Source organism: Ornithorhynchus anatinus, chromosome 17 (assembly GCF_004115215.2).
Source record: "Ornithorhynchus anatinus isolate Pmale09 chromosome 17, mOrnAna1.pri.v4, whole genome shotgun sequence".
In the NCBI taxonomy this organism is placed as follows: Eukaryota; Metazoa; Chordata; class Mammalia; order Monotremata; family Ornithorhynchidae; genus Ornithorhynchus; species Ornithorhynchus anatinus.
In genome coordinates this window covers 43375190-43388210 of record NC_041744.1, presented here as the reverse complement: position 1 = coordinate 43388210, position 13021 = coordinate 43375190, and the positions used below count along the sequence as shown (strand labels likewise).

The window sequence follows — 13021 nt, the reverse complement described above, 5'->3', positions numbered from 1 at the left end:
ACATATCAAGAGATTCTTTATGTATTCTCTCAATAGTCATATATTTATAGATATATTTATATTTCATATTTATACAAATATTTATACTTTATATTGTAGAGAGAGAGGAAAAGAGTGATTCAAAATGCATCATCTGTAAGCACAGGATGCAGGGAACGTACTCAAGACAAAAGTCAGGATGATTGAAATCCTTAAATAGCAAATGGATGGCATGCGTATCCTACAGAAAATAATGACCAGAGAAATGGAATTATCTCATTTATCCTAATGTCATTAGAAATTGACCTCTCATCAGCAAACAAGTTTCTCTTATTCTACACTAAAACAGTGTGGGTTAAATGTCACTCCCTGCTCTAGTGATTCCTAGAAGTATTCTTCTCCAAGAGCTCTTATTTCCTAAGCCGGATGTCTACCGGGGTAATCAAATTATATCCCCTGAAGTTAAAAGAGAAAGCAATTTCTCTGCCAACTTTGTGAAAGTCAAAAGGATTTCACCTTTGGCCAGAACAACATCCTAAGGCAAAAATAGAGCTGGGCTGTAGAAGGGAAATGACAATTATCTCAGCTCCACATTACCACAAATTCAGAAAAGGTCTGAGGAAACAGAGAGTCTGCTGGGGTCAGCGAGTCTGAGCCAAGCAAAATGGAGAGTTGGATTCCCCCGAGTTCGATTTGTGGATGGGAATTAGTTTAGGGATGGGTGATCAGGATGTTTTCATTGGGGAAGCAGCATGTCTTAGTGGAAAGAGCCTGGGCTTCGGAGTCAGGGGTCATGGGTTCAACTCCTGGCTCTGCCACTTGTCAGCTGTGTGACTGTGGGCAAGTAACTTCACTTCTCTGTGCCTCAGTTACCTCATCTTTAAAATGGGGATTAACTGTGAGCCTCACGTGGGACAACCTGATTACTCTGTATCTTCCCCAGCACTTAGAACAGTGCTCGGCACATAGTAAGTGCTTAACAAATACCAACATTATTATTATTATTATTTTAAGAAACATGACCTGAGGGGTATGGCTTTCAGTTATATGAGGAGTTTGCCTGAATCTGGAGAAAAGAGTACTAGGCTCCTGAAAGAGGGAGTCACTGGGGAGTTAATGTGAGTAACTATGTCACAGGAAAATCTCAGATTAGGTGTAAGTGGCAGACAAACTTATGTATCCTGGAGTGCTTTTGTGGTTGCGTATAATGGCTAGAAAATTGCGATTGGTCAAACTGATACTGAGCATGAGGGAATCCTGGAAGTCCCTGCCATTGCTCATTTCCTCACTATGTTTCCAGCAGAGATGCTAAGATGCCGTTGGGATCTGTTTCAGAGCTTTCTGTGTTGCTAACCAAACTTAAGGTTCATCTAGCCAACCAGCTACTGCTATTTGTAGATTTAGTTAGAACTGACAACCCCACTCACCACCAAATGAGCCATTTCCAGCCACAAAACAGTTATGAGCTCAGCTCTTAGCCAGTCCTGCTGTGTTGTCACTCTGCATCACTTTACATGAGAATCTTGCAACTGATAATCAGCAGAGATATAACAGAAATGGAGCCAAGACTTTGGGACAATTTCCATTTATTTCCACACTCTTGATTCTTCCCATGTGTTCTCCAAGATTAGTATTTTCTATCACCTACTTTGGTTCTGATTCCCTCACTTGGTGAAGTGTATGTTTTCTTCCTGCAAAGCAAGTTGAGGGTAAGACCGCCCAGACTTGCAGGGAACAGTGTCACCTAAGTTCTAACTTTATCTGCAGGATGTCTCCATGATGTGCAGGTAATCTCTTAGTGTTCTTGTGTTTGCAGAACACTGTTCCAAAAACTTAGGAGAGTACAATACAATAAGTAGACATAACCCTGTCCTCAAGGAAATTACAATCTTAAATGCTGTGTGGTGGTATTGTTTGTCTGGTCCTGTCCCGACAGCTGCTGGAATCACAGGAACATAATCTCTTAATGAAGAATCAACGTCCTCGGGGTTAATGTCTTCTCTCTTTTTGTTTAAGTTCTTTCTGCTTTCATTGTTCTGTGGTCTACTGACATCCATTCCATCTTATATCTGGTATAGTGAAAAAAGTGACTGAAATGCCTGAGGCCTGACTGAGCTGCAGATTTTTTTTTTAGTGGTATTTTTTAAACTCTTACAATATGCCAGGCACTCTACTAAGCCCGGGGGTAGATAAAACTGAATCAGGCTGGGCACAGTCCCTGTTCCACATAATAATAATTAAGGTATTGGTTAAGTGCTTATATGTGTCAGGCATTGCACTAAGCAGCAGGGTGAATACGAGCAAATCGGGTTGGATGCAGTCCCTTTCCTGCATGGGGCTCACAGTCTTAATCCCCATTTTACAGATGAAGGAACTGAGACACTCAGAAGTGACTTGCCCAAGGCCTCACAGCAGACAAGTGGTGGAGCCTGGATTAGAACCCATGACCTTCTGACTCCCAGGACCTGTGAATCTATCCACTAGACCATGCTGCTTCACACTGAGCTCACAGGCTTAATCCCCACTTTATGATGAGGTAATTGAGGCGCTGTGAAGTTGTGGCTTCCCCAAGGTCTCATAGCAGACGAGTGGCAGAGGTGGATTTAAAATCCTTCTGAAAACCTGAAAATCCTTCTGACTTCAAGTCCCATGCTCTTTTCCACCATACATGCTGCCTCCAAGCCTCGTTTCATAGTTTTCCTCATCTTAGGTTCCTAGACCAAAAAGCATTTTCAAAGGCTAAGAAGTTGGGAGAGGTTCTTAACATCAGATGGAACAATGGAATCTTCAGGATTTGTCAGATTGGGCGATGTGATCATTACCAACTGATCAATTAATCAATCATTGTGATCTATTGAGCATTTACCATGTCAGAGCACTGTAGTGCTTGTGAGAATACAATAAACAGTGTTGGTAGATATGTTCCCTCTCCAAACTACACCTTACTTGTCCTTCAAAAATTACTCCAAAATCACACCTTTTCCACACAGCCTTCCAGATTAATTCCACCCGACTCCAACCAATTCCATTTCTATACTAATTCCTTAGAATTTTAGCCAAGCTATTTAGTATGTTTCTGTATTTCTCTCCGGGGCTCTTTTGAAACTCTTCACGTTTGTATGTTTAATCACTTGCTTCTCTGCTCATAACAGTCCTGATTCCTTCACATTATGGTACATTCCGTGAGGGCAGAGGGCATTTCTTCTTTTTCTTACCATCTCCCCACAGTGTCTACTGCATCGCATGACTCACAATGGATACTCATAAGTGCTAGTGACTAACTGATCTGCTCTGACACAAATTACTCTTCATCGCAGTATTTTCTAACTGAACCTCACATTGAACACTGGACCGAGCACCACTGTGACCCAGGTTGAGCAAATTCTGTAACGTATAACTCATTGGCCATGGCTCGGGGTCCTCTGCATTCAAAGCTGTCATAGACATGAGACTGGTCAAAGACTTCAGTCTATTGCTCCAACTTGCTGAGCTCCAGTTCCTATTTTTTGTCACCAATCTCAAGCACAGCTGAACTGTTTGGGGATGAACATTAAGGTAGAAAGCTGAAGAATCGAGGTGAGCCATGGGATTGGTCAGGGAATGGTGGAGGAACTGACTTACCCCTTTTGGAGACCATCCTTCACCCTCCATTCACCCCTGCCACTCCAAATGCCCAGACATAGAGACATACATCGCAGTCCCCTGGCCTCGACAGTCCAGTCTGGAGATGTGGATGTGGAGAGGTCGGACAATCCAACTGGACATCCATCTGGGCATCAATCTATCTACCAATTGTGTTTACTGAGCACCTAATGTGTGCAGACCCCTTGGGAGATTAGGAAGCAATGGATTTGGTAGAGATGATCCTTATTGTGGTCCAGGGAAAGTTTGATACATATGTCCTCTATCTCCTTTTTACTCCCACCTTTGAAATGAAAAGTTGGCACCTATGGTTCATGTCTTATTTTCCTCACTGCATCAAAGTTTCACTCTCTCAGTGGCTAATCAAGTCTTCCCTGTCCCCCCACCCCTCCCCACCACTGTCTCCAGTCTCTCCAAGCTCCAATCCACACTTCGCCAATGGTGCTTCTTCTGTTCTAAACCTCCTTTAACTCTAAATCAGTCACCTTTGATGCTATGGAACACTCCAGCTTCCTTGAAATATACCATGTCTCAGTTTTGTAAACGACCTCACTAAAGTAGTTCTCCTTCTACTTCACTGATCTCTCCTTCCCAGTTTTCCAGTCCTGTCTGTTGGCTTCCCTTCCATCCTTCAGGCACTGTCGATGGCTCACGAGGATGTACTCTGGATCCCTTATTCATTTTGTTGATGCTCTCTCTCAGGGAGCTCATCTGCTCAGGTGACCTCAGAAACCTCTCTATATGAAAAATTCTAATATAACAACAACAACAATAATAATGATAGTAATGATAATAGCAATAAAGGGCTATTTGTGAAGTATTTACTGTGTGCTCAGCAGTCGATCAATTATTCAGTGGTATTGAGTGCTTATCATATACAGAGCACTGTACTTAGCACTTCACAGAGTTCAAGACAACAGAGTTGGTAGATCCACTAGTTTATTTTTCTGTTCGCTGCCAGAAATACCACATATTCATGTTTTTCTTCTTGTCCTACTAGAAGCATACAGTTTGTGCCTGCATCCTTCAGTAGATTGTTCAAAGGGCAGGAACAACGTCTTTTGCTCTTATAGAACTCTTTGAGGGCCTACGGGCACAGGAGACAATCAGTAACTCCTGTTAAATGAATGGGATCCATTCAAAGTGTGTGAAAATACCACCTTTCACTGTTTCTGACTTTCTAATTCAGTTGAATACCATTTGGAAGCTGTAAAAAGTTGGTACTTTATGATAGTCTTCTTTTTTTTCCAGAACATTTTTCAGGATTCATGAAGCCATGAGCCTGAAGGGAGTTGGATATGTTAAATAATCTAAGAATTATAGTCACTGACAATTTCATTTTCTTTTGTAATAATTATTCATGGTGGGCCACAGATATTGCATGGTACTGCGTGACAACCAAGTGTGGAAGACGAGTGGTGTTGTTTTATGTAACAGAGATATCACTATCTCTTTAAAGAAGCTGTAACTGAATCATTTCACACAGGAATCAGTGAGTTTAGAGTGGAAATATCTCACGAGGCCTTGAAACATTGGGGAGGATAATCCTCTAGGGTCTACAATGTCCAATTCTACCCAGGAACACTTTGCTTTGCAAAAACAAGGGCACCATTTTGATGACCAAGAAATTAGTGCAGTTGACCAGGTGAGCATCCAGGATTCTTTGTGAGAAGGTACCTGGGATGGGATTGAGATGAAATTCCAAAGTTAGGGTTTTTCATAAACAGAGACTAGTGAGTCCTCTGCTTATAAATGAACAACCTGAGACCCTCACAGTTGTTTTCAAAGACATATTTTCCACTTTGATAGACGTAGTTACCCCCCCTTTTTGTCTCGATGAAAGTGCGCCTGTGAAAGACAATAGAAATGATTTCTGATTAGTGATAGCTGCTACATTAATCCAAGCCTTGATTTATCCCGCCTTGATTACCATATCTGCATCCTTGCTACCTCTGGTCTCTCCTAGCTCCAATCTATACTTCACTCTTCTGCTCGGATTATTTTTCTACAAAACTATTTAGTCCATGTTTCTCCACTCCACAAGAACCCCCAGTGGTTGCCCATATGCCTCTGTATCAAACAGAAACTCCTAATCATGGAATTTAAAGCACTTACCTTTCCCCTTCCTACCTTGCCTTCCTGATTTCCCACTACAACTGAACCCGCACAGTTCACTCCCATAATGCCAACCTACTCACTCTATCTTGATCTCGTCTATTTCACCACTGACCTCTCTCCCACATCCTGCCTTTGGCCTGGAATGTTCTCCCTCTTCACATCTGACAGATTATCACTGTCCCCACCTTCAAAGCCTTATTGAAGACACATCTCCTCAAAGAGACCTTCTTGACTAAGCCCTCACTTCCTCTCCTCCACTCCCTTCTGTCACTATTTCACTTGGATTCGCTCCTTTTATAAACCACCTGTTCAGCCCCACAGCACTAATGTCCATATCCATAATTTATTTATTCATACAAATATCTGTATCCCCCATTTGACTGTAAGTTTGTTGCGGACAGGGAACCTGTCTACCAATTCTGTTACACTGTATTCTTCCAAGCACTTAGTACAGTGCTCTGCACACAGTAAGTGCTCAACAGATATGGTCAATTGATTGTCTGTAGTAGAGGTAACACAGATGGATTTATTTTCCAGCTTCATAGATGTGAGAAACTCAAAGTCCTTAATAACAGAACACATGGCCCTTCTTTCATACGACAGAGAGGAAAACCTTGGGGCTGCACTGTCCTGAGTACTGACTGCTGAATTCAATTTACCTCAGCTAATGATGTCAACTCATGCACTTATCCAAACACTGGAAGGCAGCTTTCATTGAGAATCTTAGGTATCAGGGAGACAGAGATTAGAGCTCCGGGGTTGCAGAGTGTATGTGCTGAGACAGATAGGGAACATCCTGCTAACATCATTTCCTGCCTTTTAGACTTGCCCTGAGAAATTCCTCTCTGCTCCTGAACCTTAAGTCACAGCCTAGGTGAGAGGTAGAGATGCTGCTTTCCTGCTCTCATTCCGGGGAGGAAACCAGAGCAGAGAATGGGGTCATGGAGCTGGATGAATCCAGGGACAGGGTTCCTTCTGTTGCTGGAGCCTGACTGGACTGGACTGTCCATATCCACCATCACCCCAACCCAGGGCCCGGGCACCAGGGACCTCCATACACTGAAGGGGAGCTCAGGGACAAACCCCTTGGAGACAGAACAGTCTTTCAGAGCCTGAGGCTTACCTATGACTGGAGAAAGCTGTGCCACTCTCCCACTTCCAGGAACTACCAGGTCCAATACAAGTCAGCCCAATCCATGCAAAGATGGAAAACAATACTATGAAATCCTATTGAGCATCAAAAGCAGACCAAACAGGCACAGTGCTGTGTCAGAAAGGTATGGAGTTACCAATCCCTTGACAGTATCCATGGTTCCCAGGTTTCTTGTCTGGTAGAAGACTCAGCCTGCTAACCACATTCCACCCTGTTCCAGGACTATTTCAGTCCTGGGCACAATCGTTGTCTCTCTTTACTTATTTCTCTCATCCCCCCTCAACCCAATTCCCTAGGCAGAAAAAGGTGTCAAGAACACTTTATTATTAACCTGAGACTCGGCTGTTGGGGACTGGCTTGAAAATTAAGTCTTTCCTTCTTTGAAGACCAGCCCCAACCGAGTCCCATCATAGCAAACCCAGGCTCGGTTCTCATGAAGGAAGTGGAGATGTGAGAGTATCTCATCTCAGGGATCCTATAAACAGCCTGGATCCTGATACATCATCCTTCAGTCTCCCTGATACTCACTCAATCAATCCCTTCTAGAAAGTAAGCACTTTGAAGTCAGCAATTGTGTTTATAATAATAATTAGGGTATTTGTTAAGCGCTTACTATGTGCCAAATGATGGGGTAGATACAGGGTAATCAGGTTATCCCCCATGGGGCACATAGTCTTAATCCCCATTTTATAGATGAGGTAACTGAGGCACAGAGAAGTAAAGTGACTTGCCCGAGGTCACACAGCAGACAAGTGGCGGAGCCGGGATTAGAACCCACATCCTCTGACTTTCAAGACCGGGCTCTTTCCACTAAGCCATGCTGCTTCTCTAACTCTTATTCACTCTACTGTATTCTCCCAAACACTGAGTACAGTAATCTGCACAAACCAAGTGCTCAATAAATACCACTGATTGATTGATTGAATGACTTTCAACCAGGGCTCTAACTCTAGTTTTATACTGCAACGGTGGCTACGTTTTGCAGCCAGGAGGCAGGGCCCAGCTGTGTGTGATTTGGGGATTAGAAAATCTAATACTGGGTGGGTACTCAATAATGGTCACCCTACAGATTTCAAAGAGGGTTGGATTAAGTCCTTTCCTTGAGTCACATTGCCCTTCACCTGGAGAATCCAAAGCACATTATCTCACAGGGCCTCAGAGTGCAGAGAAATTGCAGGGGTTCTTCCCTCCAAATGACAGATGGAAAAGGTGAAGATCAGGGAGACTAAATGACCAACCAACAGTGACACAACAGCTCCCGAGCAGAGCCAAGACTAGAGCTCCAGAGCACAGGGAGACTCTCGGTGGACCATCCCTATATAACCCCTCCCCTTTTCATGTGAAACCTCAGAATTACCTCCTCTTCCTTGCTGTCTATCCACAGCAAACTGGACTTCAGAGCTGCACAAGTCTTCTTGCTGTCATGCCAGTTCTTTTTATCTTTGGAGAAGAGGTAACAGCTTTTTCTTAACTGAATCCAGTCCTCTGGACAAGGGCCCCAGTCACATTCTAGATAACAAGAAGGGGTTAGAATTATGCGCAGAATCAGATGTTTCCTGAGCTTTGGTTGTCCAAGTTTCTACCACCTCTTTCTCTCGTGCACACAAAAACTTTGGTTCCACATAAGGGGCACTGCAGCCTCAGAAGAAGCAGTTTTGGTCTCTGTCTGAGCTGCTCTGGGGCAGTTATTTGGACCACTCAGTGCTCGCAGCTACCAGTCTCTTTGATGTTGTTGGGAGATGGGTTTGGAAAGACGTTTGTAGAAACTCCTTGTCCCTGGATCACTATAGAAATCAGATAAGAAAGACTATCAGGATTGCACTATTTAGATCATTCTTTAGATGCAAGTCATTTAAAAGGCTAAGTTTGTTCACTATTTTAGGACTGGTTTTAAAGTTATTTACCTTGGGCTGCCAAGAAACCCGTTGTGGCCAGTAATGCAAGGCAGAAGATTCCTACAGTTACTGCATTGAACTTCCAGACTGTACTATGTGAACCTACTAGTAGTGATAATAATGTCAATAATGATAATCTTTGCAACAGAAAAAAATATCTCTGTCCTCAAACACCCAAAATGCCCTGAAATCTTAATTTACCCACTAAAACGTGACATGTCTTAGAGAAATAATTTCTCCCTTCACCTTTTACGCAATTTCTATTAACAACTCACTTATCTTCTATCATTTTTTTCTTTAGAACTGACAACCTCAATTCTTTATTTTGACTCATACAAATACACCTTTAGTCCAAGAAAGAGGAAGAGAGATAGAAAAGGTACGAGGTGAAGAGAGAAATATAGCCAATGACAGAGAGAAATATAACTGATAGAAAAAGAGTCAAAGAGGGAGACATGGAGAGTGGGCTGGAGAGGTTTAAAGAGCATAGGCAACATATTAAAATCCAAAGAACACAGACCTTCATTTTGCTCACTCTAACAAACTTTCTAACCTGACCTATGACTCCTTCTGAAGCATATGTTTATGAGAACTGGGGTAGAGGAGAGTTCAATCTATCAGTGACATTTTTTGTGCAAAGTGCTGCATAATGTGCCCAAGAGAGTAAAATAGAGTAAGGAGACATCAATTCTGCACTCAAAGATTTTATAATCTGGAGCTGGGACAGGGTGGATGATGAAGCAGAGTTTGCCTACAAATTTCTGCCACTATGTTTTGAAGATGTACCTTATTTTTCATTTCTAAACACTGTCCAAAGCCTAGTCATCATTTGAGAATCGGAGTGAAAATTGTTGGGAAGAGACAGAAATATCTGAAGGGAAATAAAAGAGTCAGAATTAATGCCTTACAATTTGCAGAGCACACTGAGCTAAGCTCATGGGAGACTCTGACAGAGTTGGTAAACACAATCCCTGCACTTGAGAAGATAAATTCTGCAAGAGTCTAAAGAGCCTGGAAGTGAATATAGCTGCACAGTGATGTTGTAAGGTTGAGGTAGATCCTGAGCAAAGTGAAGGGATGTGTGGGATTGTAGGAGAGCTGTACATGTATTGTCAAATTAGAATGAAGTGCAGTGGATGCTGGTTGTGTTGTGCTTTGAGGTTTCTTGATTTCTTTGATGAATTACCCAAGGAGACTCACCATGTGATCCTGCTGGAAAACCTGTCAATCTTAGCCTGTTTTAAGGTTGTCACTGGGAATCCACAATTCAAACAAACATCATTTCCTCATGTCAGGGCAGGGGAAGATAGTGGTAAGGAGGTGAAAAGAGATGGCAGTTGGGCTCTGTGAGTCTGCTGTTTGTGGGAGGGTGAATCATCAGCTACCTTCCCTCCACAGTCTGCTCGGGGATGTGGCGCTCCCCAGGTTCTCCACACATTTGTGTGGAGAGAGGAGTGGGTTAAGAACAGGGCAGCTGCCCTGGCTGGTCTCTATCTCCTCCCAGCAGCCGCATCCTGGTGAGCTTCCCTCAAGCTTCAACCCATGGTTTCCTTTAGGTGAGGGTGGCTCCTTATGAACCTGAAAGGGAATGGTCAGCCTTTGGAGAGGTTTTGGGGTGTCCCTGGACTGATCTAGCCCAATAAAGATGTCAAACAACAACACCAACAATAACAGACATAATACTAATGACAAATCCAAACAAGCCCATGTGGAAATTCCAGAGACACATCAAGAAAGAGAACAACTGATAAAAAATCACACTGGGAAGTACTGCCCTTACTGGGAATATCTGAATAAAAGCAAAATTGTAATTATATGGGGAAATTGCACTTAATAGGCATCCCCAAGAGGATTCTTCAAAAACACAAACTCAACTTGCTGGTCCCCTTGGCTAAGGATGGTAAAATACCTAAACCTGTTAGATTCATGCAGGCGACTGAGGCTGGGGCAGGTGGCCTGTGGTACCTTTACTCTGGGCATTCTCAGATGGGCTGCACCACTGAGGTCGATTATGCTGTTTCAGCTCTGTGTAGGTCACTGACGGCTCACTCGCTGATCTTCTGCCCTTCGTGCCCTGTGATTTTTGGCCCTGCCAGGGCAGATCAAGACTTCGCTTATTCAGCTCTGAGTAGGTTCCCTGCTGCTCAATTGGCTCTGTAGAGGAAAGGTGAATGGGACAGAAAGTTAAGGAGCCTGTGCACTTGGGCAGAAGGAGAGGTGAGGAGATGGAGACAAAACAGGTGGGGTCCTAGCTCCTCCCCATTATTGAATACTATTCTCCCCAATCCTGAGTGACGCCAGAGAAGCCCTCAATCAGAAAGTCCTCGTCTGGGGCACAGAAAGCTCTGGTGTCATTTCCTGCTCCTCCAAATGCTACAAGGTTGGGGAGGGGGACAAGATCTCTAAAATGAGCCCAAAAGTAGAGAAGGCTAAGAAAGTCGTTCCTAAAGAAAACCTCAGCTGTTCTCGCTGACCGAGAGACAGCAAGCTCAATCTCGATATAAGTAGTTGGCTTTCTAGTGAACTCTGAGGGAATTTCCCCACTTGCCCCAGTGAGGAACTGGAGAAGTCCTGGATGATCATACTGAGGCAGGTTCCACACACAGACATGAATCCACCCTGGATTCCTGGACTACCAGGCCCTCGATCATCCTCTTCACTGACAGTCTCATCTTTCCTCAGTAACTTTGCAGATTCTTTAAATGGTATTGACAAAGGATAGGAGATGAGCAGGGCAGCATTTAAGTCTCATCAGTGTCCCAATCACTGGCAATCTCACAATCCCCAGGACCGGACAAAACATGAGCCCCTTGTGAGGTCAGTGGGAAAGCTTTGGTCTCTGGGTCATACCATCATGAGTGGAATTCTCCTGGTTTCTAGGGGAGAGGTGGGCTCCTTCATTCATTCAATTTTGTTTAATGGGTGCTTACTGTGTTCAGAGCACCATACTCAGGGGCTCAGGTAACATCAGTGATAACAGGGCCATCTGAGACCAAAGGACAAAATCAGTAATGACCAGAGTATAGCTTACAGAACCACAAAGAGTCACTGAGTCTGGAGTCTGGAAGCACCTGCCTGAGAATTATTAAGATGATATGTTCCTGGGGAAATGGAGCTCCACAGGAATGGCCAAGACCGAGGAATGTTAAGGGAGGACTCAAGCATTGCGAGAATCAGCCATCTGAGGCCTTGAACCGTGTCTCCACAAAGCCCATTCCAACCTCTGCTGGTACTAAGGCCAGGAAAACCTGTCACTCTTCAGAGTCAGCTGCATTTAACATGCTGTATCTTTGTCTTTGAGTGCCTCTCGTTTCCTCTCCTGTTGAGAACTATGCAGTTTCAACTCAACGTAGCTCAGTTCCTTCTCCTTTCCTGAATCTTTGTTCTTGTTGTTCTTTGGTCTTTGGGGATGGGGTTGTGACAAGTTATTTTTTTTTTCAATTCCATGTAGAAGACTTGTTGTTCACTCATCTCTGTGGAGGGGAGATGAATGAGAGAGAGAGTACAGGTGCCTCTGCACGGGGAGAGATGATGAAGTGAAAAATGAGCTGGAGCCAGGAGCAAAATTTCAGGATCAGGTACAGTCTTCCTGATCCCTAGTGGACATCTAAGAATCCTTCTCTAGGATTCAGGTACATCACAGGAGAGGAGGGTGAGTCAGGTCATAGGACAGTTTGAAATGATCTTATGATCCCCACTGTATTTACATAACTAGTCTACCAGCCACGAGCAATAACTAACCAATAAATCAATGGAATTTAATTGAGCACTTACTATATGCAGAGTACTGCACTAAGCTCAATGTTTAGTAGACTACAAGGGAATTATTAGATGCAATCCCTTCCCCCTAGGATTTTAGAGTCTACAGTGGGAGGTAGACATTGAAATAGATGAGGATAAGCTGCCATGGAAAGAAAAGGAGGCTTTAAGAGATTCCTCCAAAGAGAAGAAATTGCATGCCAGATTTCTATCCAAAAAGAACTGAACCTCAAAAATATGACTCGCTATTAAAAGGTTTCACAGGAAAACCAATATCCGCAGACACATGAGAGAAAGGTGAGAAGAAACATGGGTCTGGAAGTCAGAATAACTTGGGTTCTAATCCCAGCTCTGCCACCTGTCTGCTACATTGTTTTGGTCATGTCACCTAACTTCTCTGTGCCTCAGTAATGTCTTCTGCGAAATGGGGTAAAAGACTCTGGGCCTCATGTGGAACAGGGACTGATTTCCTTTA

General features: G+C 43.5%; 1 long non-coding RNA gene across 1 annotated transcript; it reads right to left on the bottom strand.

Annotated features, from left to right (window-relative positions):
* Positions 1-4558: 4558 nt before the first annotated feature.
* LOC114817798 lies at positions 4559-11294 on the bottom strand. Its single transcript, XR_003765648.1, has 3 exons — positions 8250-11294; positions 6863-6904; positions 4559-5469 (listed from the first exon to the last, which is right to left on the bottom strand). It is a non-coding gene; the product is annotated as an uncharacterized LOC114817798 (long non-coding RNA).
* Positions 11295-13021: the final 1727 nt, after the last annotated feature.